Source organism: Phascolarctos cinereus, unplaced genomic scaffold (genome assembly GCF_003287225.1).
Source record: "Phascolarctos cinereus isolate Bilbo 61053 unplaced genomic scaffold, phaCin_HiC Scaffold_2;HRSCAF=192, whole genome shotgun sequence".
NCBI lineage: Eukaryota > Metazoa > Chordata > Mammalia > Diprotodontia > Phascolarctidae > Phascolarctos > Phascolarctos cinereus.
The window spans coordinates 100895472-100906103 of record NW_027555625.1 but is presented as its reverse complement, the minus strand read 5'-3'; the positions used below and the strand labels follow the sequence as shown (position 1 = coordinate 100906103).

The 10632-nt window shown below is 35.6% G+C and overlaps 1 pseudogene; it reads left to right on the top strand.

Moving 5' to 3' along the window:
* Positions 1-210: 210 nt before the first annotated feature.
* Positions 211-4326, top strand: LOC110215094 (adenosine 5'-monophosphoramidase HINT1 pseudogene; annotated as a pseudogene).
* Positions 4327-10632: the final 6306 nt, after the last annotated feature.

Here is a 10632-nt window from a genome sequence, read left to right as displayed (position 1 = left end):
CTTTTGGAATGGAGTAGATAATTGTAAGCTAAGAGGACAAATGTAAATCAAATCAGTTTTCCTGGTTTTATAACCCAGAAACTTTTCCTCAGAGTGTCTTCTGCACATATGTTTACATCACAGAAGATTCCATAAAAAACTGTGACCAAGGAGATAACTTTGCTTGACCCACCAATTAGCAACATCAGGGAAGGAATGAAAGCAGGAGACATGCCCCCTCATCCCAAGTCATTGACCATAGACATTCATGGAAGACGTCCTGCACAAATTTCCAATAAGTGAGGGACTTTATTGGTAAGATTCTCCCAATACTCCTATATATGGATGATATTGATCCCAGAAATTACAAACGGCAGCCAGTTGACAAATGATACCAGTTCAGAATACACATTTCATTTTCAAAAGATTGCAAAGGAGAATGACAGAAGTGTGAGAATCATGTCATCTTACAAAGCAGCAAACATGTAGTTGAAGATAAAATGGGTCTACAGGAAGCCTGGAAGATAAAAGCCATCATCCAAATAATGTTTGTAGATGAAGTTATAAGGAGAACAATAAATAGACATGAAATACAACAGATCTGCCAGAATTCCTGGAGTAATTTCTTTTCTTAAGTCCTGACACTTGGATTCTGCCACCATAGTACATGAAGTACTATGAGAGGAAGTGACAGCGAACATGTAAGATCAATGAAGCGATTGATCAGCAAGCATTTATGTGCCAAACTTCCTATATTCCAGGAGTTGTGTTAGAGAGAAAGGGTACAGAGATGGATGGAAAAATACCAGTGCCTTCAAGGAGCTTACAATCTATTTGGATGAAATGATATTTATGTGTGTACACATGTATGTATGCGCGCATGTCCATACTCACATAAGATAAATATAAAATAGATACAAACTAATTTTAGGGCAGAGGTACTAGAAAGCGGGGATAACCAGTTAGGGCCTCATGTAGAAGGTGGTAAGTGGAGGATAAAAGGGATTCTGAGAATTAGAGCTGAGAATTAGAGCTGAGAATTAGTTACGCACAGGGCTCAGTCCATATAAAGACACATAGGTGTGAGATGAAGGAACAGGCATAATAAACAACAACTAGGCCCATTTACCTGGAAGAAAAGTATACACAGAGGGCAATAATATGAAATAAGCAGAAAGATGGGTTGGGGGAGGGTTGTAAAGGACAGTTTAAGTGGAAAACACAGTAGTTTATATGTGATCTTGAAGGTAATAGGGAGCCAGTGGAAATTGAGTATTAGTAACATAGTCAGATTTGTGATTTATGAAAAATCAGTTGCATAAATGTTTGAAGGATTAATAACAGAAAGGAGGGATTTCTAGACAAATATCAAAGATACAGTGCAAACCAGGAATTCTAAGAATAATTTTCAATTAATTTCAATGAAGAGAAAAATCCAAATAAATGGAAAAGATAATAGATGCAACATTTATCAATTAAATAAAAGGCAACTGAGAAAACATCATATGTCTGCTTTCTCATTTCTAAAATCTTTGTGATAATGGTTTACAGTCTAATGAAGTAGACTGTCCATTCCCATGGATTCTCTTTTACAATGATCTAGGGGGCAAGGAACCTCACATTCTACTGGAAAACAGAGTCTTGCACCTTCGTTTGTCTGTTTATAAGCAAACTTTGTTGCAATGAAGGGAAAGAGGTTTAGGATGGTGGTACCTTATATTTTGTAATAATTATCTGAATCATTTCTCCTCATCTGGGACAGATTTTCTTGGTTTGACTTCCTGCTTCCTAATCCTTAATTAGGGACACTTTGAAGAAACTCTGAATCTAACTCAGACTGCTCTTTAAATTATTTTCCCTTGAATCACAATTTGGAAAGGATAATTACCCCCTAGTCCTACTGTTTTTTCTTAAAATCACTACTTCTGCCTCCCCCCCCAACCCCAACCTAGCAGAAACATACAGTTGACATATTTGATAACAACACAAAGTTTCTGTAGGTCATTTCCAATATCAGACCACTTCTTCACAATTACCTAGTTGACTGAGAGGTGTCCAAATATATAATTTCAATATGCAGGAATATTGTTGGTTGGTTTTAAAAACTGACGTAAATACCTAGATATACTCCCACACACAACATAGCTCCTGTATATTTTTAATTTTATAAATCAAATGACAGATTTAGTTACAGAAACAAATTTGTTTAATGACTTTTAAATTATTAACATGAAATGAGGTTTTAAAAAATCGGGGAGCTATTTTAACTTAATGAGTTTCCTAGTATCATGAAAGTTTTCTTTGGAGTGTTCAAACAAAAGAATGATGTCTTCTTCATAATGAGGTTTTACAAATATGCAACTCATAGGTGAATTTTCACTAACTGCATCAAATGCTTGAACGAAAGACAAGGCTTCCCCAATGAAATCCACAATAATTCAAAAGAAATCAGTCCAACTATACATACTGGAAAAACAAAATAGACCTTTTTTTTTTTAAGCACATTGCCTAGAATCTAACATATAGTTAGTAAGGAAGACTGTGTATATCAGGTGTATATATATATATATATATATATATATATATATATATATACGTATATGTTATATATATATATACGTATATGTTATGTATAGGGTGTCCCAAAAGTATTAATGTAGTTTCTAAAGCTTAATAGGCTTGTTTTAATGGTTATACACACACACACACACACACACACAGACACACATATTCATATGTACATATACATACAATGTACATGCATACACATATACATATGCATGTATACACACATATACACATATATGAATAGTTCTGTGATTTTGCTGGAGTAAGGAATTATTAGTGAATAACTTTTACCAACACAGAAAGCTGTATCTTTGCAACTTACAATCTTAGAGAATTGCCTGGGGCCACTGATAAGTTGCAACTTGCCTAAGGTCACAAAGTCTGTGTGTTTGTTAGAGGTGTCAATATATCCAAGGTCTTCAGAAAAACACAGAATTTGAGAGTTAAAAGGGACCTTGAAAACCATCTAGTTTAACCCATACACTAAAAGAATCTTTAAGATGTCATGCTCAGCCAATGGCTGTTGAATCTCTACATAAGGAACTCTAAGGAGATAGAGCCCATAAATTCCAGAGGTACATTTTGCTTTTGAATAACTTTTTTGTTATAAAGTTGTTTGTTTTGTTCCCCAACATCAATTATAAATTGGTATCAGGAATTAGTTGGGTTTTTTTAACTTTGAGGCCAACTCTATATCCATTCCATGCTGTCATACTTCTATCCCACCATATTTGTGTGTAAATATAGAAAGACACATATATTAACATAGACAGATATACATACAGATTCTTGCCTACTCATACCCACTTATATGGTTGCCTGAACTACATGTATGAGTTGTTCAAGGAGGCTTGCACCTCTGGTATGAGGGCCTGCCAAGGCCTTTTCAATGCTGCTCATCCACCTTTGGTGTCTACCCGTCACTTACCTCTCACCTGTGGCTCTAAGAAGCTGTAGCATCTGAGGTGACCACACCTTGGTAAACCATCCTGGAAGATGGGCTAACCCAGTTTGAGGATAAACTGATATGCCTCAAGCCTATTGGTGAGTTAGAGGTATGTCTGCTCCAAGTATGTGAAGATATCCGCCAGCAGGAGGGGTGCTGTGGAGCATTTACGGTTTGGTCAGACCTCAGAGACACCTAGGTCATTTACTGAATCTGCAGCCATTACCAGTTGTCACCTGTGATGTCACTGATCCTCTTTGAAAATGAAGAACAAACGGAAGTGCTGTCCCACAGGTGCCCGGGCGAGGCTGCGGGGGCTGCGGCGGGCGGTGGCGGGAGCCGGCTGCGGGAGCCGCTGCGATAGCAGATGAGATCAGCAAGGCGCAGACTGCCCAGCCCGGGGGAGACACCATCTTCGGTAAAATAATTCGCAAGGAAATCCCGGCCAAAATCATTTTTGAGGATGACCGGTGTCTTGCTTTCCATGATGTTTCCCCACAAGCCCCAACTCATTTCCTGGTGATACCTAAGAAACCCATTACTCAGATATCTGTTGCAGAAGAAGAAGAAGATGAAAATCTTCTTGGACACTTAATGATTGTTGGCAAGAAATGTGCAGCTGACCTGGGTCTGAAGGGAGGATACCGAATGGTGATCAATGAAGGTGCAGATGGGGGGCAATCTGTCTATCATATCCATCTGCATGTCCTTGGAGGACGTCAGATGCAGTGGCCTCCTGGATAAATTGTTGGAATGATTTGTCTTATTTAGGGAGCAGAGTAGGTTTACAACATATATGTTAAGCTGAGTATACTTGATGTTTTCTGTGAAACAGGAAATTGGGAAATTACTTCAAAACGTACACAATAAAAGACAGTTATCTGTTCCCCCCCCCAAAAAAAAAGAAAAAAGAAAATGAAGAATAAACAACAAGAACATGTGTGAGAACACATTCCTATATGTACATGTATGGGTGCATGTTGTAAAAATGGAAATTTGACTTTAATTCTATTTTAAGATATAGTCAAGCTGGCAAGTGTTTAATACTCTCCCAAGCCACAAGAGTCTAAACTCCTTACCCTTGTAACTTCACCCTTCACTTACATTCCACAGAAAATTGCCTAAAGGTCAAGTTTTTGTGTAATAATTACCTCCATCTTTTATTCCGGTAGCCTCTGGTCTTTTGAGTTTCCATTCTATTAATTTAGTTTGTAACTCCATCTTTGTATTGTTTGCCTTTGTAACCTCACTCACCACCCTCAATCCAAATTCTAGTTGATTCAAGTAAAGATACTGGGGACTACTCTCTTGTCTACAGCCCTAATCCTATTATCTTCTTGCCTAACTAACAAACTGATCATGCTCAGAACACAGACACTCAGTTTACCTTAATTTTCTGCTCAGGACTATATCATTAGATTTTCTCTCCAGGCACCTACTGTATCTTTTCCTATGGTCTCCTTATCTGATCTGGCTTCTAATACCTCAAATCAGGTCTTTTTCATGAATTGTGACCAATATAGAAATGAGATTGAGAAATCTAATATCCACAACTCAACCAAGTATGTAACATAAACAAGACACAATGGTCTCATAGGCTGCAAATAAGTCAGATTTATGCTTTCATATCTATATGCTAAAAAGCCCTGAAAACAGCAATATGAAAATAAGTTGATAGACAACTTTAGTCAATGACTTTTTTTCCTCTGAGATACTTTCAAAAAGGTTCTTCAATACATTTATCCGAGGGTCTGATTTCTCTTAGATCTTCAGAACTATCACAGGATACTTTTTTCATTGAGTGCTGTTCTATGCCCATTACAGCAACTGAAATATCTACAAATGAAAGGTCAGTAGTTTATAAGTATGTATCAATATGAATTGTATAAATACATGTTTCTTCATAAGTGATATATATATGTATATATATATATATATTTCTCTCTATAGATAGATAGATAGATAGATAGATAGATAGATAGATAGATAGATAGATAGACAGATAGATATTTGCTGCCAAGAAACTCCATTTCTAACAATATTATCTTGATGGAGCTTAATGACTGTAAGTCCTGGAACACTATAGGCTCAGAATCAGTCAATAATAAATAGTCAATAAATATTTATTAAGCACCTAATATGAGACAGCAATTATGCTAAGCACAGCAAATGTCTTTTCTTTAAGTACAGGAAGGGAAAAGGAACAAGCATTTATTAAGTGCCTAATATGTGCTACGTACTATTCTAAGTTCTTAACAAATATTAGCTCACAAGCCTGGGAGGTACAAGCCATTATTATCATAGTTTAAGAAATTGAGTTAGATAGAGGTAAAGTGACTTGATCAAGGTCACACAGCTAGTACGTGTCTGAGGTTGAATTTGAACTCAAGTCTTCCTAAGTCCAGGCCCAGTTCAATTCACTGCACCACCTAGCTGCTTCAGAAGAATAAAAATACAAGAAATATCTCTGCGTGTATGTGTGTGTGTGTGTGTGTGTGTGTGTGTGTGTGTGTATGTGTCTGCACTAGCCCACAGGGCAATTGTTTGCTATGTGCTGTAGCCTAATTATACCTTAAGCTTTAAAATCTGTAGAAACATGTTTAATCAGAAAATTAGAAGGCCCAGGCACTTATTAAGAAAATTAAAGGAAAGAGCAATGGTATAGTGGTACCTCTGAAATGTTAAGAGAACAAGAGGAAGTGATACAGCAGCAAATACAATGGCTTCTCTCTGGAGAAATTTTGTCAATATTTACAAACAAATATCATAATCTGGGAAGCTACAGACAGCCTGGGATCTCAATGAGTGGAGAGAGTATCTACATCAATAAAATCACAGATAATCGAACTATATGGATAAGCTCTTACATCATGTCCCATATAAGAATTAAAAAAAAATATAGCCATGGTTCTAGAGTTTCAAAATTTCATTAGATTTTTTGAAATTTAATTAATGATCTTTCTTTTAAATGGTGAAGAAGTAACTATCTTACCCCATAAGTTGCTATCCAGAATTTATTACCTAATACATCTCTTATAACAAGAATTCTTGGGGGGCAGCTAGGTGGTACAATGGATAGATTCAGGAAGATCTGAGTTCAAATCTGGCCTCAGACACTTGACACTTACTAGCTGTGTGACTCTGGGCAAGTCACTTCACCCCATTGTGTCGCCCCCCAAAAAATTCTTAAGCTTTTTTTTGTCACAGTCCTCTTTGACAGTCTATAGAAGCCTATGAGACCATCTTCAAAATAAGTTTTTTTTTAAATAAATGAAAGAAATGCTTAATTTAGTTATAGGTTATTTGAAGTATGAAGAAGCATTTTTTCTATCTAATTTCACAAACTCCTTGAAATATATCTCCAGATTTTTTTGTGGGTCTGTGGGCCTCAGGTTAAGAACTCCCAACTTAGAAAAATGTGTTTTTTTCTCACTGGCCTCCAGAATTATAACATCAAGTTATTGAAACCCCAAGGACCAAGTGCCATGCAGTTGGAAGACTATTAATGAATTTGTTACCAATAAATAGGAAAATTCAGGAAGTATTGCCTTCTTTTCTCATGATTGCATAATCTGAGGAAATTATTTTTTTCTGATTTATAGCAGATTACCAAAAAAAAAAAAATAATACAAGCCATTGCTTTGGTTGCTAAGTAGCTGAGTCAGGGCAAAGGAAGTCAATTGTTGCTATGGCAATGCATGAGTCAGGAAAAAGATACCGTGTCTGAATACAGAAAATTTATTTACCTATGATGATCCATTTGCTCTTTGATATGAAGCATATGCTTATTTAGGAAGGATAAAGTAGTATATTTTAATTACCAGATATTCATTTTAATAATACTGAGGAAATATAGTGCCTGTCAGTTCTCATTTTAAGAAATATAAACAACGTACATTCAGCTTGTGCTCAGTGACGGTTTTTGTTCCACTTTATTTATTTTGTTTTCTGATTAAAAGCAACACTGGTAAATAACACATCTTTATGTGTTCTTTTGTTCTTGTCATGATGTGGAACAGATCCATATGTTAGGAATGTAAATAAGTCTTCACTGTGGCATACTGCAATAAACATTTCATGACATGAGACTTTGAAGGAGTTGAAACATAGCTATGTGAGCGAAAGAATAGAAAAGGAACGTAGGCCTAAATTTCTTCCTCACTGTCATTCAGCTATACAAGTGTGCCTTCTTGTACTGTAACCATGCTTACACTGAAGTTCATTTCTAGCAATGTCATTTACAAGCAATTTGTCAAAGAAGATCTATAGCTATTTTTCATCTTTAGGGCCACAAGTCATAAGGTGATAGTTTTATTATTGGAAGATACCTTATAGTTCAAATGACTCATTTTATTAATAAAAAATTGATGCCTAAAGGGAATAAGTGATTTGCTCAAGGTCACACAATAAGTATTAGAGACAGGATTTGAACCTAGGTCTTCTGATTGCAAATATGGTACTCCTTCCACTGGGTTATACTGTCATTCTTATACCTAACTGATAATGGTTTGCATATCTCTCTATTAAGTTTTGGGTTCATTGTATGAAAAGTTTCTGAGGTATAGGCTGTATCTACATATTATTAAACAACTCAGAAACTCAATAAAAATGTTTGAGTAATGCTGGGGAATCATATAGTCATAGTCATCACTCCACAATATGGAACATTCTTCAAAAAACAAGGGACTATAAGGTTGTTGATTTAGATCTTCTAGGGACCTCAAAAGCCATCTAGTCTAACTTTCTCATCTTACAGATGAGAAAAATGAAGTTGAAAAAGGTAGAAAGATGCTTGTCCAAGATCCCTCAGATAATAAAAGACTTCAGTGGGATTTGAATTCAAAGACTCCAAAAACAGTTCAGTTTCCATTGAACTATACTGCCTCAGAGCTTAATCTTAATATAGTCAAAGGATAACAAAATGAGATAGGACTTTAAAGGTACGTAGTCTAACCAATTCTGGAACTACAGTTCCCTTTACCACATGCCAACGGATCATATAGCTTATGTGTAAAGACCTCCTATGATTAAGACTCCTCTACTTCTAGTCTGTGATAATAGGCCAAAAAAATAAAACACACACACACACACACACACACACACACACACACACCCCACTCTAAATAATGAATAGAATTGAAAGAATCTGTGTTTGTACAATAAACTAAACAGAAAAAAATGGCAGAATTACTGATGTGTTACCCATAAGATTCTGAAAATCATTGATCCCAGCTTTTAACAATTATACTCTTATTTTCGGTGTTCTAGCTTAATACTTTGTAAATTGAAGAATTTAATGGTGGTCCTGCTGAAGTCCTTTCTAAGTTCTTTTAGGGACTGAGACCATTCCCCAGAACAACCTAGTGGATATTATATACCTAACTCAGGCTCAGTAATGAGAGTTGCATTTGACAATCACTCCACCTTTGAGCCAATTAGGTAATATGCACAGAAGCAGCACAGGCAATATGATCAAACCAGTTTAATTATTGTAAAGCTAAAATCCAATTCAATTCAGCAAGCATTTATTTTGAGTATTTTAATGACTACTGAAACTAAGACTCCATCATACCCAATGACCATGGTAAATATCACATCCAAAACTTAAATCTATTACAATGTTAACAATTTTAATCCTCACATCATCTATGCTTATTCATCTAATTTGATGCTCAAAAAAATCCCGTGAGTATAAATTAATCCAACTTCTCATTTTCTAGTAATCAGTATTGTTGGTTTAACAATAACATCGACCTAGGACAATACTTTACTACATAATTTTTCACAGGTTCTTCGCCAGATTCACCACTTAGTCTCTTATGTTTATTGCTGCCATTACTTATATGTCCAAGCCAAAATCATATATTAAATCCCTAACATGTTAAAAAAAACAACACAGCAACACCCCCTACTTAACAATATTAACTGTCCTTCCAATAAACTGTAGCTTTCAGCCCATCAGAACAAATAATATATTTTATTTGAAACAATAATAATTCCAACATTAGTTGTAATTGCTTGTTGAGGAAAAAAAAGCAAATGACGAAAAGAAAGATAGCATTTCCTATTTTATACTTTAGTGAGGACTTTACTGCATTTAGTTACATTTATTTTTCGATGCAGTAATATAGGGTCTCTATAAATGTTAGTCATAAATACCATCTATTCATTTTCAGAGAGCTCTAATGGTTAGGAAGGGTTTTTTTCTTTTACTTATTTTCCTGAAAGGAAACTTTAATTGAACTCTCTGAAACTTCTAACTATTGCTCCTTGTTCTGCTCTCTGGGGCCAAACAAAACAAATCTAATCTTTCCTCCACAAGACCATCCTTAAAATGCTTGAGCAGAAATATCATGTCCCCAATGAGTCTTATTTTATCGAGTTTCATTTGCATAGTGCCTTCACCTGATCTTCATATATCACAGAATCAAGGTCTTTCACCATCCAGGTTGCCTTGCTTTGGACACTTTTCAGCTTATCAATGTCCTTCCAAATCCACGGTGCCCAGAATTGAACCAATATTCCAGAGGTCAGAAAACTTCAGGGTACAATGGGACTATAACCCCACTATTCTTGGAAGCTATTTCCTTCTTAAGGCAGGCAACTAACATTTTCATTAACTTTTTTTTTTTGGTGAGGCAATCAGGGTTGAGTGACTTGCCCAGGGTCACATAGCTAGTAAGTATCAAATATCTGAGGCTGGATTTGAACTCATGTCCTCCTAATTCCAAGGCTGGAGCTTTATCTACTGCTTGACCTAGCTGCCCCCTTCATTAGCTTCATTTCTACTCCCACTTAATAGTGAAGTTGATGATTATTTTTTTAATGGGAGATGTATGTGTGCTATATATGCACATATATCATATATTCTCTCTCTCTGTAATACGTATATAATTTATATGTTATCTCTCTATACATATAATGTGTGCATATATATATGTGTGTGTGTATATATATATGTAATCTAAATTAGTTGGTGTATCTATATGTTTCCTCAGATAAATCCCATATTTCCTCTTCATCATAATTGTTTCCTTTTTTATCTTAAGAATTTAATTCTTGAGTATCTCCTATCCCTCCTGGCTAACTTCTAAGTATTTTATTGTATAGAATTCAACCTATTCCTTTGAACCCACTGA